The 24,600-nt window shown below is 47.4% G+C and overlaps 1 protein-coding gene and 1 non-coding gene across 2 annotated transcripts in view; both read left to right on the plus strand.

Moving 5' to 3' along the window:
* The window catches only part of LOC138526218 (lysozyme g-like), a 113,931-nt gene that overhangs the window by 75,686 nt on the left and 13,645 nt on the right, over positions 1-24,600 (plus strand). The window lies entirely within an intron of this gene.
* On the plus strand, positions 19,022-19,129 carry LOC138526653 (U6 spliceosomal RNA). The gene has a single exon (XR_011283686.1). It is a non-coding gene; the product is annotated as a U6 spliceosomal RNA (small nuclear RNA).

Consider the following 24,600-nt stretch of genomic DNA (forward strand, 5'->3'; position numbering starts at 1 on the left):
GGCTGTGGCATTACTTACCTTAAGCCTTTTGTGATTCCTGTGAAGCATTGGGGTTGATTCATGTGATTGGGAGTTCCCTCATCCAGTTCACCCAGGACTAATGCTGGAATCCCTCTAGGGTGTCTTCTCTGAAGCCTCTAGAAACTTTTTCGAACTCAAAAGTAAAATATGTATTTGTGTGGCCTATCCTGACCTGTCTGTTGACCACTAGAGAATAGTTACCCTCCTCCTGCCACTGAGAACACTCATGCTCCAAGAATAGGGAAGGGCTTATAAGTTTTGGGCCTTCAAGTTACTTACTTGTAACACAGTTGGTTTGGTAACTGTCCCTCTAAATTATGAGCAGTTATACAAGTTCTTACTATCCCTTGAATGTGTTGAATCATTCTTAAAAGTATATAAAAGGTTATTTTACTCACCTGTGAATTGGTTCCCCCACTTCCTAAAAGTAATGCTGTTGGCTTTGCCTAACTATTTCTTTCAGGAAATAAGTGTATACGTTTACCAACTGGGTCTTGCTTCCCCGGACTTGCTGCATAGCCTGTTTAGAATAAGTCTGCTTGGGTTTTACTTACCTTGAATAGCTGTGTGCAATTCTTAGTAAGTGTATTGTGGGTTTTACTAACCTTGGTCTGCCGTGTGCCATCCTAAAATAAGTTAGAGCGTTATTGCTTACCTTAAATTGTGTTCCACTGATCTGAAAAGCAACTGTAATAGTTTATTACAACATTAGATCTTGCTCACCTGGTTTAATTGAGGGTTGTCCAGAATGTAGTTATAGTTTATACTGTTCCATGAATGAATTTGTGTTCCACTATTCAGAAATGTATCCTGGTAACAGAATTGGTTTATCACGTGATTGGTTTGTTACGCCATTTCTTAGCTGAGTGTCACTGCATGACTGACAGAGTCTACCACCCCTGAATTACAGAAAGTAATCTAAAAGTAACTTGTGGTTTTACTTCCCCCTCCCCCCCGAATACGTGTTTTCTATTCTAAAGGTGTATGATTAGGTCTGACTTGCCTAGAAATACTGTTAGTTATTCTGAACAAGGTCTATGCTTTGATCTGAGTACCTTTAGCATTGTGTTGTGTTTTTATACTGTGTTTATGATTTTATGACAAAGTACTTACCCACCAAGATTTACCTTGGCCTATTTGTATTTATAATAAACCTTTATTTTGTATAATACTTCTGGATGTTCGTGTTACGTTTGAACCTTTTGTATGCTACGGGTTCTTTGTACTTTCCTACAGCCCTCCCTCCTAAATAAGCCTGGCTGCTCTGTCCACGCTACCAAATACTCAGGTGGTACAGCCGTGTACTAAGAGTGGAGAGTTGTACTGTCTCCGTTATATGGAAAAATAGTCCTAACAATCCCTCACCTGGAGAGCCAAACTTTGCAGGCGCCTGATCTACCTGTTGCTCAGCAGTAATTGGTCCAGTGATCCCAACCTTGAAGCCATCTGTGCACGTTTTCAGAGAAGCATGCACTTCTCTTCTGTAATTTAGAAGACTGAGGCCAGTTTTAATCGATATATATGTCTCAAATTCACAGATTAGGTGCACTTTGCAAATATCAGCTGCATATCAGTGAGGGGGCGGCTCCTTTCTTCCTCCAGCTTCGGTGTGTTATGGTGGCCTGAAAGGCTCTGCTGTGCAGGTGTAATTATGAAAGCTGCAGTGGACTGCATGGTGGCAGGTGTTAAAGGCCCTGTACTGTAGACAAATAAATAAACCTACAGTTTAAAAGTTGTTCTACACATATCTAATGTCAAACCATGATAACGATTTTGAACACAAATCCATTCAGACTGGGCTTTTAAGCGCTTCTAGGTGCAAGTGCTAATTTGACAGCTGCCCATCTCATAGGTCAGAGAGCCCTCGCTGCTGGTGCCACTGCATACTGTCCCAGACTCGCACACAAGCAGTGCCCCTCGCAACTAAACAAGTGATTGAATGTTGCTTTCAAAAATGTCACAAGCCTAAAGGCCGGACCGCACCGACAGGACTGCTAATAAATCTGAGGGACAGTTAAGGAACCTGTTTGAGGCATTAGAAGACGCCGAGGAAACCCACCCAGCCTCTGTAATCCCAGCGGCTAGATGACACACTTTACCCAGTAACGACCACCTTAACCCACACCTCGACACCTGCCTGACTCCAAAAACGGGTGAAGCCCTCTTTACACGCATCCACGAATGGCTAAACTGTTTGTAAATTAATGTTGGATCTGTGGTAGCATGTGTGATCAACCTAAATAATTGCACCACAGAAATGAACATTGCTTTTTAACTGACTCGATTAAACAATGTGTCTGCAAACTCAACTTCTTCATCTCCAGTTTTTTCTTGTCAGTGTCAGGTCACATGTAAAAGATTGATTTGCTGTTCATTTTCAAAGTGGCCCTTAAATTCCACCCTCAAGCTATCCATCTACAGGATGTCCTTGCTGCACCGTTCTAGCAGTGCAGGTACTTACACCAGGATGCAAAGGTGGCGTGTGTACTTTGGGGCTCAAAATGCTTGAGTGGGGAGCAGGCAGGGAGTGGGTGTATAGGGGGGGTGTGGAAGAATGTGCCAACGAACACAGAGGAAGACACAGGACACCTGGCATTAAGTGAGTGGTGGATCATTGGGACGGGGGAAGTGCAGGATGGTTGTAGGGATGAGGTGGTTGTCACCTGCGTGGGCACAAAAGGTGGGGACCGCCTCTGAAGGCACGTGTTGCATTTGGGTTGTGACAGGGGGGCGGCAGCGAGGTAAAGGGCTCAGAGGTATCTGCTGTGCAATCTTTCAACCTGTGAATAAATGCTTATTTGTTTTAGTTTAGCTGCCCCCTCTAATTCCATTAAAGTCTATTTTATTAACAAACCCCTCCTCACCTTGGAAACAAACTCATACTTTAGTATGCTGTTTGGTGGCTTGAATCTGAGCCGAGAGCTCGGATGATCCAATAATACACGGAATTCCTAACTCATCGAGACCGAAAGATACAAAGGGCCATTCATTAGACAGGATCATTACCGACGCACCTTAGGAGGATTGACTCCCACCTGGCCTTCCGCAAAGCGATTAAAACTTTGCTATTTGTATGACTTGTTAAGATTCTGCACTTCTCACACCGCTCGTCTCGCAGTACTGTGGCCGGATGCGCAGCACCTCTGTCCTGAAATCCTCATAAATGTTTTACTGCCAATACTGTAAGTAAGCTGTCATCGTTTTGACACTGTTGTATTCATCTTTATCTGCTACCAACTATATCTGTAACCAAAGAACCCCACTTGGTGTTGCCACCAATGTAACTTGAATCCTGCTTACCTACAATCTCATGTAACAGCGCCTCAATGCCTTTGGGTTGTAATGCGCTCTACAAATGTAAAAATAAAATAAATGATGTGAAAGATGGAAACTTAAGCCTTCTCTTTCAGAACTTTGGGCAGATCCTCTTGCTATTCATTTTCCTGTTACCTTTACTGCTAAATCTTCTATGAAACCAACAGTACCAACTCTTAAGAATCTGCCCAGCTAAACCTCTGAAAACAAATGTAACTGTTTTTTTCCTACCTAATGCAGTCTGTCTGGTCAACAATAACTAGCAGAGCTATATAACACTTTACTTCTGAGTATTACCAATTTGGTCGGCACACTAAATATCAGGCAAGCCTGGACCACACCAGAAATCATGATTGGTTGCAGACTATACACACTTTTTGCCCAGAGCAGTACCAGTGGTTCAGATTTATTGAAACCCTTCCACCCATCACTCTTTTGCTTATAGTTTGTCTCCCTGTGTGAGAGAGGGTATGCCCGGATGTGGGTCCCTTGCTCGCTGCGCCATAGGGAACTAAGCTGCACATCACTGATGAGGCCCAACAAGGACAAAACATGTCTGGGGTTGCTTGTGCTTCTGTGCAAAGGGGCCTGGCCTGGCCTAGTAGTTTGGGCTGGGTTGCTCCCATTTGTGGGAGTACCTGACTGATTTGCATATGGCTGGACCCCTTTTGCAATGGCGCAGACGGGCTAAAACGGTGGTGTGGAAGGTGGCCAGAGCAGTGCCAGTGGTTCAGATTTATTCAAAACGTTCCATCCATCACTTTTCTGATTATACATAATTTTTTGACAATAAATGCAGAAGGTTTTGCGATGAGTAAACCACTAGAAGCCATGGCTTCAATTAAAAACCTGTGCCCCAACCCTAAAACAATCACTGCATTTCATACAATACACAATTTGAATTTCGAACAATACTTTTAAACCCCACATGTTCTGAAAAAATGTGTTCAACCTTTATCCTCAAAGAATGTTTTGAGACGGTACACCCCTTATATTACAGCATTGTTGAATAGTAATCTCACACTCTGTGCGGTTCCGGAGATCCTCCCAGACCTCTTGTAGAAAACACTTGACCCTGAAGGACCAACCAACTATCACCCAATCGCCAGTGCACCATCCTTGGTAAAGTCTTCAAAAAGCTGTGACTAGCCAGCTCCTGGGCTTTGATACATTCAGATGTATTAACCCCACTCAGGCCAAAGCCTCACTGTTGCCCAGAGATTACCCTGCTGGAAGAGAGGTAGACACTTCTCTGGTACATTGACAAACACCAGGACACCCTAATCAAGATGGACCTATCACTCTTCGCTGTTACACACTGGACCACCAGATTATCATTTGGAGGATTTGCTCAGTGTATAAGGTGTTGGACTCCACCTTGCAATACTTGAATCCTTCCCCTCCAATTGCACGAATCGCATTGGTATGAATGTAAGAGATCCAGTCCTGTCCCTCCACGCCCCAACAGAAGCTGGCTATGGGGTGCTCACACTTTATATATTTGCAACCCTACCACAATCTATTGGTGGATGTAGGTATAGGTCTGACTGTTACTCTAATACTCTGGTCTATTTCAACTCTGTGGAGAAAGTACTTATGAAAATGAGCCTACAAAATATATTCTTCCATTAGAATCTGGATGCAAGCTATCTGTATTAGCGTTGATAACTAGAAGACAGAGTTTACTCTTGGAACACAAGCAAAAGGTACAGAAACATCTTGCGTCCCATTAGCTACATTTTGAAATGTCCGTTCCTTCCTATTATTGCTTAAATCAAATGTGGGTGTTCTATTGATTCTAACCTGAAAATAGGGGCTCAAATTGCCTCCTTAGTTAGTTCAACCAGCTATTACTCAGCTGTTTATATGTATTCATCCGTCTCATTATAAGGGCCACCTGAGTACCTACAGCTGGAGCTATTGACGGCCCCAAGTCAGACTGGAAACTCCTTTTATATGATCAGGCCTAAAAGGTCGGCAGTCTGCGGCTCGCAGCAAACTTTTTTGTTTTTAAATGAATTTTATTAATTTTTACAACAAGTCTGACATAATACATGTTGATTCCACAGTACTGGTCAGTGATATACAGATATTGCAACCATAATGCAATTATGGAAAGAGGAGAACTGAAACTTGTGTTTACCCTACCTCCCTGCCTCTCTTCCCACCCTCCACCTCCCACCCCCACTCATCATGACTCTGCAGGCAAACTGAAAAAGAACAAGCAGAGCTGTCTACAGCTCCAACTGTCATACACTTTTGACATTGCATGAAGTTCGGCTCTGGTTTACTGTCTCGAAAACATAGGTAAGAGGATAATATGGGGCTCCGCCGTTAACTGTACATATTATTAACGCTAGTGGATCTAGGCAGTTGGTCTCATGGAATCCCAGTATGCTGTATAATACTCCAAAAAAGGGAGCCATATCAAATCCATGTTTCTCCGAGATTCTAGAACTGCGGCTGTGAGGCTCTCCATTTCGTAGATGGCATGTGCTTTAATCAGCCATTCTCTCTTTGTTGCGAGGGAGGATGACCTCCATTTGATAGTGAGGCAAACCCTTGCTGCCAAAAAAAGGTTTTGCGGCATGTGTGTCATAGGAGTCTTCCTCATCTGACTCCAGCCCAAACAGCACTAGCAATGGTGTAAATACTCTGGGTATCCCGTCTATGGCCTGGATCCACCCCAGAACCTCTTTCCAGTACACAGACACTTCGCGGCAGTCCCACCATTGATGCCAATAGTCACAGCGTTCACCGCAACCACTGCAACAATAGGGGGATGTGCCTGGAAACATTTTAGACAGTCTTTGTGGGGTATAGTGCCACCTCACCAGTAGGCACACGTTGTGCATTCTGTATTGTACCGATATGGATGATGCCCATACCGCCCTGTGTATGGCCTTCCAAGCCTCCGGTTGATTTATTAGTCCCAACTCTGTTTCCCACTTGGTTTCAGACGGAGGGCGCTTGAGGTGGCTCCTGGAAAGTAGGGACTTATACATTCGTGCAATAAGGCCCTTTGTTGTTTGAGGGGCGCTGAGAATTTGCTCAAATCGAGTGAGGGGACGCCTCAGGGAGTCACCCGAAAGCGCGTCACCCAGGACACTTTGCAGCTGAAAAAATTGCATAGGAGCAACATCGACGCCATGTAGTGCCTCCCTTAAATCTTCCAAGGCAATAAATACACCTTTCTTCCACATCTGTCACACCCGCACCAACCCTGCCTCATACCAAGGTTGAAAACGATGGACATCACTTATCAGGTCTTGAATAGGGGGGGACCAGATGCAGCTGAGGAAAGAAGGCCAAGTCGTGACTCCCCGTGTAGCTTTGGATAGGTGCCAGAGAGACCACAACACTTCTAGGACAGGGTGCTCTCGAATTCTTCACGTCATGACTGACTAAGGAACCCACAACCATTCCCCTAACGTGACTGGGACGAAGATATCATTTTCAATGGCAAGCCACTGTTTGTCAGAATTTTCCCACAAGTGGTCCGGAAGAACTCTAAGCTGAGATGCTCTATAGTATTCCTCTAAGTCCGGATATCCCATACCCCCAACTCTTTAGGTTGAATCAAAGTGGAATACGGAATCCAGATTTTTTTTATCGGTCCATAGAAATTTCAGTAATGTGCGTTTTAGCTCTGCCAAGAAAGACTTAGGAATGACTATCGGGAGGGATTGGAACAAGAACAAAAATCTCGGTAAGACATTCATTTTTATAGAGGTGAAGCGTGCCGCCCAAGACAGAGGTAATTTGGACCATCTAGTGACGTCATCTCGGATGTTCAAAGAGATCGAGAGGGAGACAGTAATATTGACACCCAGGTATCTGACAGAGTGGGTTTGAAATTGGAAACCACAGTTTGACTTTAACAGATCCAATAGTTCGACATCTGTTCTCAGGGGGACAGCTATTGTTTTCTGGAGGTTTGCCCGAAAGCCCGATAGAGCTCCATATTGTAATAACTCCAGGAAGAAGGCAGGGATGGATTCTATTGGTTGGGTAAGGTATAATAAAATATCATCGCCAAACATGGCCAGTTTATATTCCTTACCACCTCGAGGGATGCCATGAATTGAGTGGTTAGATTGAATGGCTTGGGCAAAAGGTTCAACAACCAGGGCATAGATCAAGGAGGAAAGCGAGCCGCCCTGCCTTGTCCCTCATGTGAGAATGAAAGCTTCAGAAGAGACACCATTAATGGAAACCCTGGCTTGAGCTGTTTGGTATAGTGCTCTAGCTCCTTGGGTCCACATAGGTCCTAATCCTGCCCATTTCAGGACTGCTCATAAGAAAGGCCACTCAACACGGTCAAACGCCTTTTCGGCGTCCACTGATAGCAGGAGGGGACCGTTACCAGCTTCTCGAAGGGTGGCCATGAGGTCTAAGGTCTTTCTGATGTTATCTGTCCCTTGCCTACCTCTTACGTACCCTACCTGATCTGAATGGACCTGTTGGGGGAGGACTAATGCTAGGCGGGAGACCAGGATGCTGGAATACATTTTTGCATCAACGTTGATGAGGGAGATTGGGTGGTATGATGCACATTCTAGGGAGTCTTAGAGTCTTAGGGATTGTAGATTCAGTGAACGATTTAGGGGCCTGTCCAGACTCTAATATTGAGTTGAAGAGTTTAGTGAGGAATGGGGTGAGGGTGGATGAGTTTGATTTGTAGAAAGCTGGCGTGTAGCCGTCTTGCCCTGGCGCTGAACCTGCCCTAAGGTTAGAAATGGCTCCTTGTACTTCTGAGGGGGCAATCGGGGCATTTAGGACATTTAGGTGTTCTTCTGTTATTGGCTGGCGTGGAAGAGGTGCTTGGGCACCAGGTCTCGTCGTGGTCCTGTGGGCTCTCTTAGGGCTTCGGTATCCAAGCCTGTGTTGGGGCCTTGGAGATGCCAGAGGGCTCGCTCTGCCTCCTCTTCTGAGGTTATCCGAAAGTCCTCGCCCCCGAACTCAAACGACAGAGAGAAGGGGTGGCTCCAACAGTACCTGACCCCCCTCTCCTGCAACCAGATCGTAAGGGGACAACATCCTCTTCTTTTCACCAAAGTCCTCGCTGAGAGGTCCTGGTACAGATTTATTTTAGAGCCCCTGAATTCTATCGTATCATTTTTCCTGGCTTTCAGTAGAATCTCCTGTCTTTGTACATAGTAGTGACATTTTATAAGGACTGATCGGGGGCCCCTCGGCAGACCCCCTGCACTGTGCACCCTATCAAATTCCAGCTTGGGGGGATTCGCTCCGTCGTATAGAGATAGAATTAGGGCTTTGACCTTACTCTCCAGACCCATCGGAGTATCTCCTTGCTCTGCCCGTAATTCGAATGTTGGATCATCGCTCTCGGTTCTCTAGATCATCGATCTTTGACTCCATGTCCCGTTCCTTCTGTTCCACGTCCAGGAGCCATGCGTCGTATTGCATTGTAGCTATGTCACCCGATTGCTGGTTGCCTTTGACTGCTTCCAAACGGTCCTTCACTTTGGCCATCCTCGATTGCAGGTCTGAGACTGTTTCTGTGAGACTAGACTTGATCGACCTGATTTCACCCAGGAGGAGTCGTATGTCTGATTTAGTGGCGCTGTCTAGATCGTTACCTGCAATATCGGAAAAAGTTTGGACTTCCTCCGGTTCCATTGTTGCGCTTGTGCGACAAAACTTCTGTAGTGTTGCTAGGGAGCGCAAATCCAGCTTCCCACTGATTAAGTTGACAAACTTTTATTGGTGCCGGGAAGATTGGAGCTATCCACCTGGAGGATTATCAGGGTGCTAGGTCTCTGCTAACTCGACAGATGGGGGTGGTGTTGATTGCCCCTTTCGCAGCTGACTTTACTCTGCGGGGAGGGCTTTGTCCTGCTCCTAAAAGTTTTCTAGTGCTGTGCTCCTCAGTATGGCTCACCACTGGGGTTTATGCCACTGTCCTTTCTCCCTTCCAAGATTAGCGTCCAGTTGCCACCATGACTTTTACTTCCTCCTGGGAGGAGTCTGCGATGATTGATGCAGCGGTCTTAATCGAGTCTCTTGCCAGTGTAGAGGTTGTCTGTTGCTTTCGGGTGAGACCGGTTTTCGTGTTCTGCGGGCTGCCTCGCCTGTGCACTGGAAGGTACCTGCCACTGTTATTTCTCTCAGGCGTTTTCAGGGGCTGCTAACATTGGGGGGGTGGCACTGGCAGTAAGAAATGGTTCTGGTTCGGGGGCATCAAAGGTGGCTTTCTTATTTCTCTCCGTCTTGCCCCTGTGTCTTATTCTGTGATCTTTGCATCAGTGTGCAAAAGATCATACAATGTTTTTATGGTGTGAGAGCTTATGCCAATCCCCAGACTTGAGGCAATGGGGTTTGCTGTTCCGGTTGCTGAAGAAAATTGTGTGTGTGCCTGGCTCCGGTGAGGGGGCGTCAGCTGCAGCCCCTTTTGGATCTCTCGTCCCGCATCCGGGACCGCGCGGGGGTGCAGTCAGTCGGCGGCCCCGCCAGTCACCCCACCAAGAAGCAGGCACGTCCTCCGGAGGCGAGGGGCAGGGGAGCGTTCTCCAACGGTGTGCCGCTAATGGCTGGGAACAGGAGTGCAGCTTTCACAGTAGATTAACCGCCCCCACTGTGCTGACGGCCGCTTCAGAGAAGGGGATGAGGGCCTCCACGCCGCCCCCCCCTTCCTATCTTCACGAGCGCCTTTGTCAACACGGTGTCAGCGCCGGCGGGCTGCAGGGAAGGGCAAAGAGCTGCAACTGGCCCCAGGTCTCAGACGTCCTGGCACAGCGTCACACCGAAGCGCTGTCCAGAGTAGAGCTCTCACGAACTGCGGTCCCTTGGAATGTCCTCGAACCGCTTGGGCCCCTCCAGGGGAAAAGGTGCGTCTGCCGCTCACCGTTCCAGAGTTGCTAGAGTGGCCGCCATTTTCTAGCACCAAACGCCTGGCCGGAGGGGGTGAGACTAAAGTGTGCTCTTCGATGTTGTCGCCTCTGCCGTTTCTGATGAAACCTGTTCAGTAGATGCACAAGTGGTTCCCGCAGCTGCTCATCACTTCATTATGTGAGGGCTCTTTTACGCAGTTATCTCCGACATGTTTCTGGCCCGGAGAGGGAGACGATGGATCAGGCGTCCATCACGTCTGCGCCCCCCTGGTGGTCCCTGCGGCAAACCCTTTTACAATCATTCAACAACAAGCTGGGTGATGCGAACCGCAACTGCTACATAATATCACTTGCCCTCTTCAGCCATGCATTGCATTATTACTGTGACATTTCATTAATGAAGGGCTCCATGAAACGCTACCATCTAGAGAGCGGGTGGGTTATTACCTTCCCTCCCAATCCCCCTTGTCGGTAACATTGTCGGGTACCACGCGACAAGCTCTCGACAGGAGTAAAATATTTAGCTTCTTCCATTCCAAAAATAGTAGGCTATACAGTGAAGCAGCTCAAGCTCCTTCCTCCGTTACAGATTTTGTCTCTCCAGAAGACTTCCCCATGGAGGGGGCGTTTTACAACATCTCTGAGCCTGTTCTAACCGACACCGAACATCGATTGAGTATTTCCCATTCTGCCGCAGGGATCAGCCTTGCGAGGGAGCTTGGCCCCTGTGTCACTCGAGAAGAAAGACTAAGTATGTCACCTGGCTTGTTCAACACGTTTGGATCCGAGCGTGAGTCAAGTCTCGATAACCTCGATCATGAAGATGAGCTAGAAGACACTGCCTATGTGTATGTATGATTAGGTTCCTGTATTAACAACAACACTCCAATATAATGTTCAGTTAGATGAGTACATTGTTTAATGCATTAAGTAGTTCATGATAGGTATCCCGATCACCCCTGACATCTTGTAACCAACATTATAAACACAATCCCATGTATGGACTTTTCAATTAAAATGAATGTGATGTCATCAGTGATGTCATCAATGACATTTGTGATATCATCTTTGATGCCCTGGGTGTTAGCCTTAGTAGTGCACGGTAGTGGCGCGAGTTATGGTTGCTTAGCTTTGCTTAGTGAATTTCTGGCGGTTTTCGGTTGTACTTGTAACCATAACGTCCCTTTAACAAAGGTGTTTCACTGAATTTCATAGCTTTTTATTAAATTGCCTTACGATAGTGCAGGCTATCATACTCTCCTGAATAGACTACTGCAATGCCCTATTGATAGGCGCCAACAAATGTGGTCTGCAAAAGCTCCAAAACGGCACTATCCGCATCATCAAAGGGATCTCCCGGCAAGAGCACATCTCGGCCAGGAGACAGACCATGCACTGGCTACCAGTCTCAGCCCCAGCACACTTTAAGACAGCCACCCTTGTCCACAAGTGCCTATACGGGAATGCGCCTGCTTACTTGAAAATCGGCCTGACTAGATGCCAGCCCAGAAGAGCTCTACGCTCTTCTAAAATGGTACTGGTTGGGTGCCCTAGGATCAAAGGTACAAATGGCCTTGGCAGGTCCTTTCCCAATTTAGCAGCACAACTGTGGAACTCCCTCCCACCAAACATTCAATCAGAAACAAACAAAGCTTTTCTGTAAATCACTGAAACGTTCTTTTTTAGTTGAAGCTGACAGCTTTAAACTTCCTTAACCCTCACTGCCTCCTCTCACAGTTTACTTGTGCGCCCTGATGCACAAGGGTTTTCGGCGCTATACAAATAAATAAACAAATAAATAAGACTGGCGGTGTATCTGGATGCTTCATTGAATATGAAAGCACAAACAAATCACCTTTGTAGCTAAATCTTGTGCCAAACTCACTAGGGTCGGTTGCCTGGCCTTTGATTTCATTTTTACCTTCTCTCTTTAATAGTCATCCTTATAATTTAGGAGAAATACGTTCCATGACACCTTTTAAGAAAGCATCGAAGACCACGTGTCTCCTCATTTACGGCCTGAACCTGCTTTCTTGACCCTCTGCATCCTTTTGTTAATTTGACTGTTTCTGCCCTGTGTGTTTTTCTTTGGCTTTCTGTTTCTTATGTGTGCACCTATTTGCCCATGGGCCTCAGGTGCGTTATGAATATTAAACTAAACTTAGTCTGCTGGAAGAAGTGCATGAGCAAGGGAGAAGTCAGTGGGAAGGCCAAAGCGGGAGAAGGGAATGACTTGATGACTTGAGTAGAATGCGATGCTTGTATTCAATGTATGCATTATTTTGCCATGAATGAAATCTTTTTGAGAGGCAGTAGGGAAGAGTATGTGTTGTATTAATATATACATTAGAGTTACAAGGCAGTATTTGATAGTTGTAGAAAACAGCTCTGGTGGTGTTTGATGCATCAAGGTCTCTATTGTGCTTGGGCATCCCGGTAGATACTGCGTTGGGTGGTCAGCTGGAGAATGGATTCTGAAATTCACATCTAATAGGAGGAGAGGTGTGAGGGATTAAAACCTCAATAACCATGATTTTTGTGTTAGGTGACGTTCAATCGGAGATTAAATCTGAGATAATTGTGTAGATCATTGCATAGGTAATGCTTCATAATCCTGAATTGATGCCAAGACAATGACACCTTTGGGCTTGGTAACTCCACATAAATCTATGAAACTATCTACTTTCGATCCCTGTTCTCCAAGTGTTCAAGCAAGTCCTAATGAGACTGGTTGGTTTGAAGATAGTTTGATCTACTGTTAATCCACTTCACTATACCCAAGTGCCATATACCTCTTACAGTGGTGGTGGCAACCTTTTTAAGAAGTTCATAGTAAGTCTGGAAGAACTGACCAACTAACACAATTAATCTCCCATAGGCGGCCATACTAATGGAGAAAATTGCACAGCTGCATCTCCAGGGGTACAATGAAGACTGGACCTCTTGTAGGTGGGTTTTTGCCCAGGCCTTGGAAACAAAACTGTGCTGTTAGCAGTACTGGAGGATAACCAACTACTTCTAGCCTCCTCCTGGCTCTTTTGAGGCTTGTCTTTAATTTTGTTTGAATTTTTTTAATGCGTTCAAGGTCTTGCTCCAGCCCATCTCTCCTTTAGTCTCTCTTTACTCACCCTCTCATCCTTTATATTCTCAATCTCATTTTCCTTCTGTTCCTATACCTCTTTTTCTCCTTGCTCCTAAATAATTGCCAAATGTACCTCTGTCCCTTAAATCTGCTCCTTCCCTTTCTACTTTCCATCCCCTGCTCAAGCAATCGCTTATTTCTTTAAATTAAACTGATTATTATTCCAAGATGGCCATTAGTTGGGGGAAGACTTGCTAGGCTTAGCTCGTCCCCGGCCGACTGCAAAGGTGGTTATTGCGAAGCTTTTTGCCCACCCCTCCCAGAGCAGGTAAACGGGAGGTGCAGGACCCCCCGCCCTCCATGGTCGCTCCTGCTAGGCTCTGATACTCGGGGGCAGAACATGGTGTTGGTGCCCATAGAGCAGGAAGGGGCCTAGCGAAGATCTAGAGGGCCTCCCGGAGGAAGGAGCCACTTGTCCACCGGCAGTGGAAAGGAGTTGAAGGGAAGGCACACTGCTGTGGAGGCCACTGACTGGCCACAGCACGCCGCAGTGCTGCAGGAGGTCTTCGTAGCAGTGGCCCAGGTGGGGCATTACTGACTGTCAGGTGAGCAACATTGGCCACCCCATGTGAGCCGCGTTGCCCGCTATGGCGCGGGAAAGAGAGAGGACACAAAAAGCAATGAGGAGAGCCCTGAAGGGAGCGGGAATGCTCCAATTATGCAGAGACTCCAGGGTGAGGCGAGGGGCGGAGGGGGGCCCAGTGAGAAAGGAACCCGGGAGCCTACCCGAGGGATGTCCTAGTCGCATTTGCATCCTACGGCCAAAGGGAGGAAGTCTTGAAAGCAGCCCGTAATGCCACCTCTCTGAAAATCAACGGGACTGAGGTCCAACTTTTTCAGGGCCTTGCACAATCCACGATGCTTAAGAGGAAGCTAATGGGACCAGTCATCAAAATACTCAATCAAGAGAGGATCCGATACAAGTGGACCTTTCCATTTGGCTTGTTGTTCACGTGGAAAGGGAGACAATGTAGGGTGACATCATGCAAGGAAGGTCTCAGCGTGGTCCCGCCCGAGAGCTGTTAGGGGGCTTCTGCCTTGGAGGAAATGGGTCTCAGTGCCCAGAGGAGGCGGCAGTGAGAATGGTCAATGGTGGCGAGTGAAAATAAGTGGCCTTTTGCACCAAAAGGCTGGAGCAGGGCCAAGGACAAGCCGCAGGAGGGGTGATGAGGATGTGAAACCGGAACTCGGCTGGTGGCGGCTGCAGGGGCAGTTGGGCAAGCAGAGATGGGAAGGAGGGTACAGCAGTATGGTGATTCTAAGGCTTTACTTAAAAGATTGCAGCGGAGATCGCACTGGGGGGCTTTGGGGGAGGATACTGTTGCCGGAAGGGGTGGGGAGTTAGCTCAGGGGAGTTCACTCCCTTGGAATCTTATGGAGAGGAGTAGTGGTGTCTCTCCACAGTTCGTAGACCCAGGTAGTTTTCCGGTACATGGTCAGCGGTTTGTCCTGAGGTTGTCTCTAGGACCCAAAGACCGGCCTGGGGTGTTGCTGGGGGTGCAGGGGGTTAAGGGGGGGTGAGAGGGGCGTTTCAGTACACTCAGTCGGGTTCTCAGAGGTGGGAGGAGGGGGTGAAGGGGCGGAAGGGGATGAGGGGGGACAGCACCCAAGCACCAGTCAGAGCACATAAATTGTGCAGACAGAACTCGGAGGGAGACTAGTGGAGGCAAGGAGGAAGGGGCCAGGAGCAGGGACTGAGAGTGGAGTCGGAGGGGTTAAACATCGGGTTCAAGGTCCTCACATACAATATTAGGGGATTGAACTCCCCAGCTAAACGGTGCAAGGTGGACCATTTCTTGAGGCGTGAGAAACCAGACTCCATCCTCCAAGAGACCCACATCCGAAAGAGTGACAAATTGATGCTCTGCCTGCAGACATACCCACATGTCTATCAATTTAATGCAGCAGATAAAACTGCACAGGTTCTAGTTGCCTTCAGGAACATTCCCAACCTGGTGGTGCTCGATTCAAAGGGGGATAAAGAGGGGAGATTTATATTTGTTAAATTTCCTATCAACACTGACAAATTCTCCCTAGCGACAGTATATGCCCAGAACTCCGGGCAGGACGAGTTTCTCAGAAGGCCCTAGCTGAGGTTGAAGGGATGGCTGAGGGGCATGTTATACTGACTGGAGATCTGAGTATGGCATGAGTCCTGGGGAGGATCGCAGTGGTGAGGGACATACAACTCAGGGTGCTCTGTATCAGAAGCTAATGGAGAGGATCAAGGGGTTGGGGCTGGTAGATGCCTGGTGCACATACAGGGGCACATAAGTGGGACACACATATTACTCACATGTCCACAGGACATTGTCTCGCATTAACTATATTTGGGTGTCCGCACAACTGGCGGGGCAGATTCAGGAGGTTTCTCTAGGTGCGATAGCATTATCTGATCACGCTCCCTTGGGCACGATGGTTGATATGCCACAAGGCCAGAGGAGACTCTGGCAATGGTCCTTGCTGGAGTCGGTCCTCGCAGAAACTGCCTTGTCGGCGACCGTGGGGGAAAAAATTCAGACTTCCTTTCAGGACAACGCCATGTCTGACACCTCCCCGGGGATCTGGCGGGATGCGTTCAAAGCAGTAATCAGGTGAGAGCTGATTGGTCTAAAGGCCCACCGGGGACAAGCAAACTAGGAGGCTTGAAGAAGACTTAGAATCCCAATTTAAGAACATGATGCCTAAAATGGGGAACTACCCAGTGAGAGCCATGCTGAAAAGCTACAGGGCAATCAGGGGCCAGTTTGACGTGCTGAAGGCCAAAAGGGCGAAGAGGAGTCTCTTCTATGCAAAGCGGAAATTCTATGTGGGGGGGAAATAGGGTGGGCAAGCTACTGAAGAGGCGGCAGAGGGGAGCGGCCCAGACAATCTTGAAAATTCAGGATGGAGAGGGAGATGACGTGGTGGATACAGAGGGAATTCTCAGGTGCTTTGGGTGCTTCTTTGCCGCTCTTTATACTTCAGACAGGCCTCAGGAGGGCCTGCAGAAAGATGATGTCAATGCAGTAATGCTATCAGCAATGTCTGAGGCAGACAGAAAGGCACTAGAAGGGGATATAACAGAGAAAGAGGTCTGCATGGTCAAAGGGAAGCTCCCCCCGCATAAAGCCCGGGGCCCAGATGGCTTCACGGCCGACTTCTATAAAATAAATACTGATCTATTCTTTCCCCGCATCTGGTGCGATTATATAATTCATTTAAGGAGGGAGGGGGCATTACGGAGTCCATGGACCAAGCTAAATTAGTGGTGTTCCCGAAGCCGGGCAAAGACCTGACGCAATGCGGCTCATATCGCCCGATAGCTCTTATAATACTGATGCCAAGATTTATATTTAGATCCTGGCATCTAGACTAGATGGCCTACTTCCAGACCTTATCCATCCCGACCAGTCAGGGTTCAAAAGATCCCAACAGGTTTGCGACAACACAAGGTGGGTGTGCCACCTGGTGGAGAAGGTGACGAAATAGGGAATCCCAGCAGTTCTCCTTGCATTGGACGCGGAAAAAGCGTTTGACCGCGTGGAGTGGTTGTTTCTTTTTCACATTATGGGATTTGTGGAGCGGTTCCTTCAACGAGTGTAAGCGAATTATCAATCTCCTACCTTGCGCCTATCTATAAATGGACAGCTCTTGCTCCCCATACGCCTAGAGAGGGGGACCAAGCAAGGCTGTCCATTGTCACCTTTGTTATATGCTTTTTTCTTAAAACCCTGCTTGCAGTGCCTGAGAGGAACATCAGTGGTGAAGGTTGCTCGGTTCGGGGGGGTGGTCCATAAGAAAACGGCATTCGCCAATGACATTCTTCTAGCTCTCTCTGAACCAGCTACCGCCCTTGAGATGATTGCCTCGGAAATTGTGCCCTTTGGGGGAGTGTCAGGGTTAAAAATCAATATGCACAAGTCAGAGGTGCTGAATCTCATGGAGTCGAGGGAAGCCCTGGGGGAGAAACAGGGGCGCTCCTTGTTTCATTGGGCAAAGGAGAGAATCAAGTACCAGGGGGCACATAACAAAGTCCTTGGATGCCCTATGCGAGGTGAAATACCCCAATATGCTTAGGCATCTGAAAAGAGAGTTAATGCGCTGGAATCCTCTTCATATCTCCTTGATGGGGCAGATGGCCTCGATCAGGATGGTGAACCTCCTGCAATTCCTTTACTATTTCCAGGCCCTGACAATTCCTCTCCTCCGAAGGTTCTGTCGGTCGCTTAATCGTCTCCTTTCCGCATTTATCTGGAGTAACAGAAAACCTAGGGTAGTGCTGCAGCTATTGATGGCCCCGAGAAGCAAGGGGGGCCTGGCAGTTCCAGACTTCAGACAACATTATCAAGCTGCCTAGCTCCGGGTGTTAAAGCAGTGGCTGTCAGCGGAAGATAATTGTTGGTGCACATGGATAGAGTGGTAGTGGGGGCCTGCCTGGCAGAGGTGTTATGGCTATCCAAGCCAGATCGGCCGGCTAGCATGAGGGTGTCCCATATCTCAACACTGGTTGGGAAAGTGTGGGATGGCTGAATCAAACGAGGGGGGATATCAACCTTATCGTGTCCGTTCACGCCATTGTTTGGGAATCCACAGTTCACCCTAGGGATGGAAGGGGGCGTTTGGGAAGTGTAAAGCAGCGGGGTGCACGCAACTTGCAGATATCATGTCGGGACAAGAAATTAAATCTTTTGAGCAGTGCTAGCAGGTCTTCAGCCTGTCCGAAGGAGACAGACTTGGATATTACCACCTTCGGCACTGGGTGATGCACCCAGAAAACAAGCTGGCCGCAAACAGACAATTCACTGCGTTTGAGAGGTTCATCACATCCCACGCAGGGGACTCCCACCTGATCTCTGCACTTTATGCCATGATTGCCGAGGGGGCAGTGAAGGGGACTTGGCCTTACATGGGGAAGTGGGAGAAAACGTTGGGACAGCAGATTTTGCCGGAGCAATGGGCATTTCTGTGGGGCAACATCCCCAAGCGTACCCGGTCAATTCAGCTCAGAGTGGTGTGGTACAAGGCACTCACTCAATGGCACTACACCCCGGAGAGCCTTCAATCCATGTTCCCAGAGGCATCAGAGGGCTGCTGGAGAAGCTGCATGGGGAGGGGGGAGTGTGCTCACATCTGGTGGTCATGTCCGGCCATACAACCCTTCTGAGAGCAGGTGCAAAAGTCCATCAAATAAATGCTGAATGTTGACCTTTCATTGGGGATGAGGAGGTGCACTCTGGGCCTTTGGGAAAGGGCCCCGCAGAGGAGGGCACAGTTTAAAGCATCTATGGTTATGGTGTTGGTGGCGTTGCTGGTGATGGCTTGGAAGTGGAAAAGTAAGGAGGCCCCAACACTCCATGAGTGGCTATTTAAGATCTGGCACTTCCTAACAATGGAGTGGGTCATGTATAACATCCAGGGGGCTACACGAAATTCCGGGAAGATTGGGGGATGGTTCTAGCATACCTTCGGGAGGACTACCAGCTTCAAATGTGTCCGCAGAATGTGAGGATTGTAGACATAGGCCCTCATTATAAGTGCACCGGTCCGGAAACAACAATGCCAGTAAGCTTACCGGCACCGTTGTTACCACCGGACCCGTAATGGGGCCCATAGTCGGATGCTTCTGCCCAGATATTGACTTTAGGGGTTTAATATGGCATGCTGAGTGTATGGGGGTGGCAGCTCTGAGGGGTGGGTGATGGGGGGTGTATTCGATTTGCTTGTTACTTATTGCAAAATCAGAATGATATAGAATAGATGAGCATGGCCCCTGCTTAAGGATGACGCGCAAAATCGTGGAGTTCTGTACTTTTTTATCACCTGCCAAGCCAGAAATATTCTTTACTTGTAAGTCTTATTAACAGGACCCTTTCAATGTGATACCTGCCATTTCTAAGCAAACTATTGCAATCAGCTGTTGCTGACCCACTGCAAAGCATTGTTGAATCAAACAGCGTTGAATCAAACAGTATTTTGGACCCATTTCAAGCCAAGTATGGGCGCAGAGTAGGCAGTTACCTCTGTCAACTGCGGTAAGAGTGATGGTGGATGACAGGAGTGCTGGGGCTTTGGTGCTATTGGCCCTTTCTGAAGCTTTTTTGGTGATCACCCGGCCCTATGGATCACCTGCAGAGGCCAGGAATTGCCCAAATGGCTCTGCAGGGGTCCCTTCTTTTCCGACTGATCACTCTCAGTCATTGCACTTGGGATGTCTATGGGATTCAAAAGATCCATCAATTGTGGGCTTCTGCAGGGCTCAGCCCTTTCTCGTCTTCTTGATCTATACTTTCAGTCCCTAACCTCTCTGCTGACAAGTTCTGGCCCAAATAGATGATGATGATAATAGCTACACAGTACAGATTTGTAATCCACGTAACTTTAAGTTAACACCTAGATGAATCAGTGAAATTCAATGCCTCACACGGAGGCCCTGCTATATGGCCAGCCTAAATGGGCTTGGGAGGTATCAGAGATAGGCAGATGAATTGAATCCACTGCGTCCCGTATTGACAAGCTGGGGACTGGGCCTGTGAATATTCCTGTGATCTCAGAACACATGCGCTGAGGGGAGGAATTCAAATCCACTAAGGAGTGTATACTATTGCAACAGGAGGATTTGGAGAATAGGTCAAGAAGAAATAACATCAGAACCTGCAACAGGGGGATCCTGTTGCAGGTTCTGGGCACCGATCTGGCTTCCTACGTGAGTGCTATATTTTGATCGCTCTGGCAGAAAAGGAACTGGAATTAGACTGCACTCATAGGGTCTACTCCTCCATACAACTATGCAACAATGCAACAATTGAACACCAGACGTCTTGACCAGGGTGCACTTTTATAGCGTTAAGGAGGATGTCCTAATTGCTGCAAGCACTCTTGCAACATTCGAATTCAGGGGCTTCAAGATGTTGTTTCTTCAAGACCTGGCACCGTCCACCTTAGCTAATAGGCATTCTCTCTGGGATTTCACACAATGGCCGCGGGACAAAAACATAAAGTATCATTGGGGTTTCCCCAGTGCCATGATTTTTACTTTGAAGGGGGAGAGGTGAATAATTTCTTCAAAGCAGGACACAGTGCTCATAATGAACCATACATCTTGCCCCTCTTCACCATCATAGCAGCCCAAAGGACACCCCTCAACCTCTGCCCATACGGCAGCTTGGGCGAAGTTTGGCAGAGAAAGAAACCATAGAAAGACCGCTGGGTTGGGGCGCCTCCAAGATCCAAGCATCCGTCTCCTGAGCGGGTTGCAGTGTCGACCATGGAAGTTTGGTCGCTAAATGAATGCTGGGACATGGGGGCGTTGTAGTTTCGCTTTACATTTGGTCTTTACGGGTCAGTTGGACACTCAAGAATTATATTGTGATGGGGCGGGGGCACTTGGCCCTAGTTGTTCTGGGACCGGTCTGGGTTAGAGCCTGGCCTAGGCATCCTTGTAGCTGTAAGGCAATGGGGTACAGGTTTCATTGGGGGAAGGTGGGCTTGTGGGTTAGAGATGGGGGCTCTAGTTGTGGGGGTCCTGTTTTGTTTGGGGATGCAGTTGTCGAGTGTGTTGGCAACTTGTGTGGTGCACTTGGTGGCCGCAGAAGCAAAGTTAGGAACATTTCCTTTTCACATTGATAGTGGGAGAAGAATTGCTTAGAATAGCCACCCTTAATGCACACAGGTTGTACTATCTGGTTAAGAGGAGGTCAATGTTGAGGAGGCTCTAGACATCTGAGATAGCTATTGTCATGATCCAGGAAGCGCATCTACACCCTGTAAATGAATTTAGGGTGAAATATAAGGCATATCAATCGCTAAAGCGGTCCTTATACTGCTGGGTGAGGTTCCCAAGGACCAGGATGGTAGATAGCTCCTGGTGAGAGGGACTATACTGGCACAGCCAGTGACATTGGCTTCATTGTATTTTCCCCATGAAAATCAGCGCAAATATCTGGAATTTATTCTCCCCATACTGGCTGTATTTATCGTGAGTGGGGTGCTTTTAAGTGGGGATTTTTATTTGATCCCGGAACCGGCTTTGGCTAAGACGCCTCCCCCATCGTCTCCTAATTACAAACGGCCGTTGCCATTTATGAGGGTTCTACAGGAGTTAGATGTGATAGATGTCTGGATGTCCCTACCTGGGGGTGGGAGGAGGGGCAGAATTTACTTTTTATTCTTATATTCACAAAAGATTTTCCCGCAATAACCTCATATTGCTTTCAGCTTTGCTGATCCCCTTAATCTTGAACACTGTTGTAGGCCCCAGGCTGTTCTCTGATCATTCTCTGGTATCGCTTGAAATGAAGATTCTTAAGTCCCAGCCACCATCCAGACGCGAACAGAGGCTTTGCCATCCTCTTCAAGATACGCTGTTGCAGGGGGGGGTATAGTCAAGGTTATAACTAATTATCTACCAGGGAACAATGGGGGCGGGAGTCACAGGTGATGGATAGTGAGAAAAAGCTTGCACGAGATAAACCCCAAAGGCGCTGAGAGAATGAGGAGTTGCTAAGTCCAATCTAGAAGCCCTGATGGCCTCCGAGATAGCCAGTTCTCTAAATCGAACAAAACAATTTTGATATTCACAGTCGAATAAAGCCAATAGGATGCTAACATATAAATTAAAGATGCAGAAAACAAGAAATGGTGTCGCAGGATCAGGAATGGACACAGGGTTCTCAGGCACTCGGAATCAGAGAAACTCGAGATATTTGCACCACTTTCATGAAGATTTGTTGGAATCTGAACCAATGCAGGAAGTGACCCAGAGCTCTTTCTTGGCTCAGGCTCCTCTTCCTAGACTCTCCATGGAATCACGGTATCCGTTGGAACTTCCCAAAACGCAGGAGTTGAGACGTGCTACCAGCTCTCTCCATAATCAAAAGGCCCATGTTCCCGGCTGTTTCATGTCTGCTTTCTAGAACACATTCAAAGCACAATTATTGGCCCCTTTGACCTCCTTTTTTTAACTCATTTCTCACATCACAGGTTGTGACGCGGTTGATGGGAGAAAGACAGGCTTGGATGCCACCCTTTGTGATTCTTATCGCCCAGTCGCTCTCCTCAATACGGATGCAAAAATGTACCCAAAGGTTTTAGCCACGATTTTGACGGGATGTGTTCTCTCTCTGATCCACCCTGATCAAACAGGCTTTATTGGAGGGAACGGAGTGTACACAACAATATCAGTAGGGCCATTAAACGCTTTGGAATTTGAGAGAAAAAAAAGAGAGACCATTGGCTTTGTATGCATTGGATGCCAGCAAGGCTTTTGAAAAGGTGGATTGGTGTTTTATTAGGTTAATACTTCAAGAGTTCAGGTTTGGTCCAAATTACGTGGCTACGGCAATGGCTTGTTATGATTCTCTCTGAGCCGAATTATCAATGATAGTTATCCTCGTTTTGTGCTAATTACTAGGGGGGCGACACCAATGGTTGTCCTTTATCCACTTGTCTCTTCGCGATGGAACCCTTGGCTCTTTGCAGCAGTTCCAACCCTGAAATTAGACAAGTTTTTACGGGGATACCTGAACATAAAGTAGCCCTCTACATGGATGACATTTTACTATTGATGTCTCATATGACTGAGTCCCTTCGGGCCATGATGGGAGAAGCAGGAAAGGTTCAGAGGCGTTTTGGGTTTCACGATTAATTTGGGGGAAATCCAAGGGCCTGAATGTCTCTGAATCATCTGAGAATATGTTGCTTATTAAGCAGGAATTCCAGTTTAGGTGGTGTAAGATTGGCATGGTGCAAAGCGATAGACACAGACACAAGGAATCAGTTTCAAAAATCTTTAATCACTACAAAGGGGTTGGGATAACTCCTAAATTGGCTATTCTGTATGGGAGTAATCTCAACTATAAAAGAAAAAGAATAATAGTCCACAGTCTGTCAGTCAAAAACAAAAGGATGTCTGTCTCTAATCTAAGCTTGCCCTCACTTCTAGAAAGGTACTGTGTAGGGTTTGGACAACATAAAAAGGGGTGTAGCAAAGTAATGTCAGGATAGCACTGCAGTAGCTCTTCAGCTTTCTTCGCCAAAGTTCTGTCAATGATAATTGAGCTGTCTCACAGATCCCTTCCCCAAGCTTGAACTGCCGGGATCACCAAAGCTCCATAGACTTAAATGATTTTCATAACTTTCTTTCAGGCTTCTCTGGGCTTTCCTGTTCCCCAGATTCAACAGCCCTCTTGGTTCCACAATTTACAGTTTCAGGACTCTTCGGATGCTTTTGCTTTCAATCACTGTTTCACAAGTTTCACAGCGTTGAATTTAAAGGCTTCAACACAAGATTGTTTCAGTCTTGATTCAAACTCTTGATTCAACAGGGGCTCCCTTCTCCAACAATTCCACAACTAATCACAGTTCTTCCTATTAGAGACTTTCGAATGCGCACATTTTACTTTGCTCTATGCGTGACCACTCCGACACCTTGGCTCTCATGGGATCATGCCCCAGGCACTCTGTCTCTAAAGTTCCTGTAATTGAACAATTCTTCATATCTGAGTCTTTCGAATGCGCATATATAACTTTCCTCTAATATTTTGGGGTCTCAGCTCGCTCTTCCTGTCTCACGCAGCTCCCCATTAGTACTTTACATTTAGCCCCACTGCGAGCTTCGCACAGCTCCCCTGCACTTCGGCGAGATCTTCACTTTCAACAGTCTTTTCACAACGTACAAATGTACACGCTACCATTCTGTTACTTTGTTTCCTTTGCATTCATACAATGTTTACAGTTCACAATGGACAATTGAAGCTTTCTCTTCAGCGCGTCTCTCATTCTACGCTTGTCCTTCCTTGGCTACATTTTATCTCTTGCGCTTTGCGTCTTTCACCAATGGGGTTCCCTTCTGACTTTGAACTCACCAGTTGTGATCAGCATAGCTGTTATGGGTTTTTTGTGTCGAGGCCAGGGACTCCTTGCTCGCCCCACCGACGCTCCAAAACTCTTGGTCGGCTTCTCTGGCCCAGGGGAACGAACACCATCATGGATTCTTTCCTTAGACAGCAGATTTCCACGATATCCCCTTCTGGCTCATTGGAGACACAGCTCCTTCGCCACACTCTCTCTGGCCCTCTCAAACCACAGCCTCTCAGCGCCTCGGCGCTCCGTTCTCTGCCAGCCTCCCTCTGAGTGATCAGGCCTTCTCAATAGCCTCTCAGCTCAGTCTCTGACTCAGGTGCCTTCTCCGGCTCCAACTCGTTCTCCGTCTCTCATATGCTCACTCCTTTTATACTCCTCAGAATTATTAACAGGCTTCAGGTGGCTACAATGTTCATTCAGTGCCTG

The sequence above is a fragment of the Ambystoma mexicanum genome, chromosome 7p, assembly GCF_040938575.1.
Source record: "Ambystoma mexicanum isolate Mex_15411 chromosome 7p, UKY_AmexF1_1, whole genome shotgun sequence".
NCBI classification, from domain to species: domain Eukaryota; kingdom Metazoa; phylum Chordata; class Amphibia; order Caudata; family Ambystomatidae; genus Ambystoma; species Ambystoma mexicanum.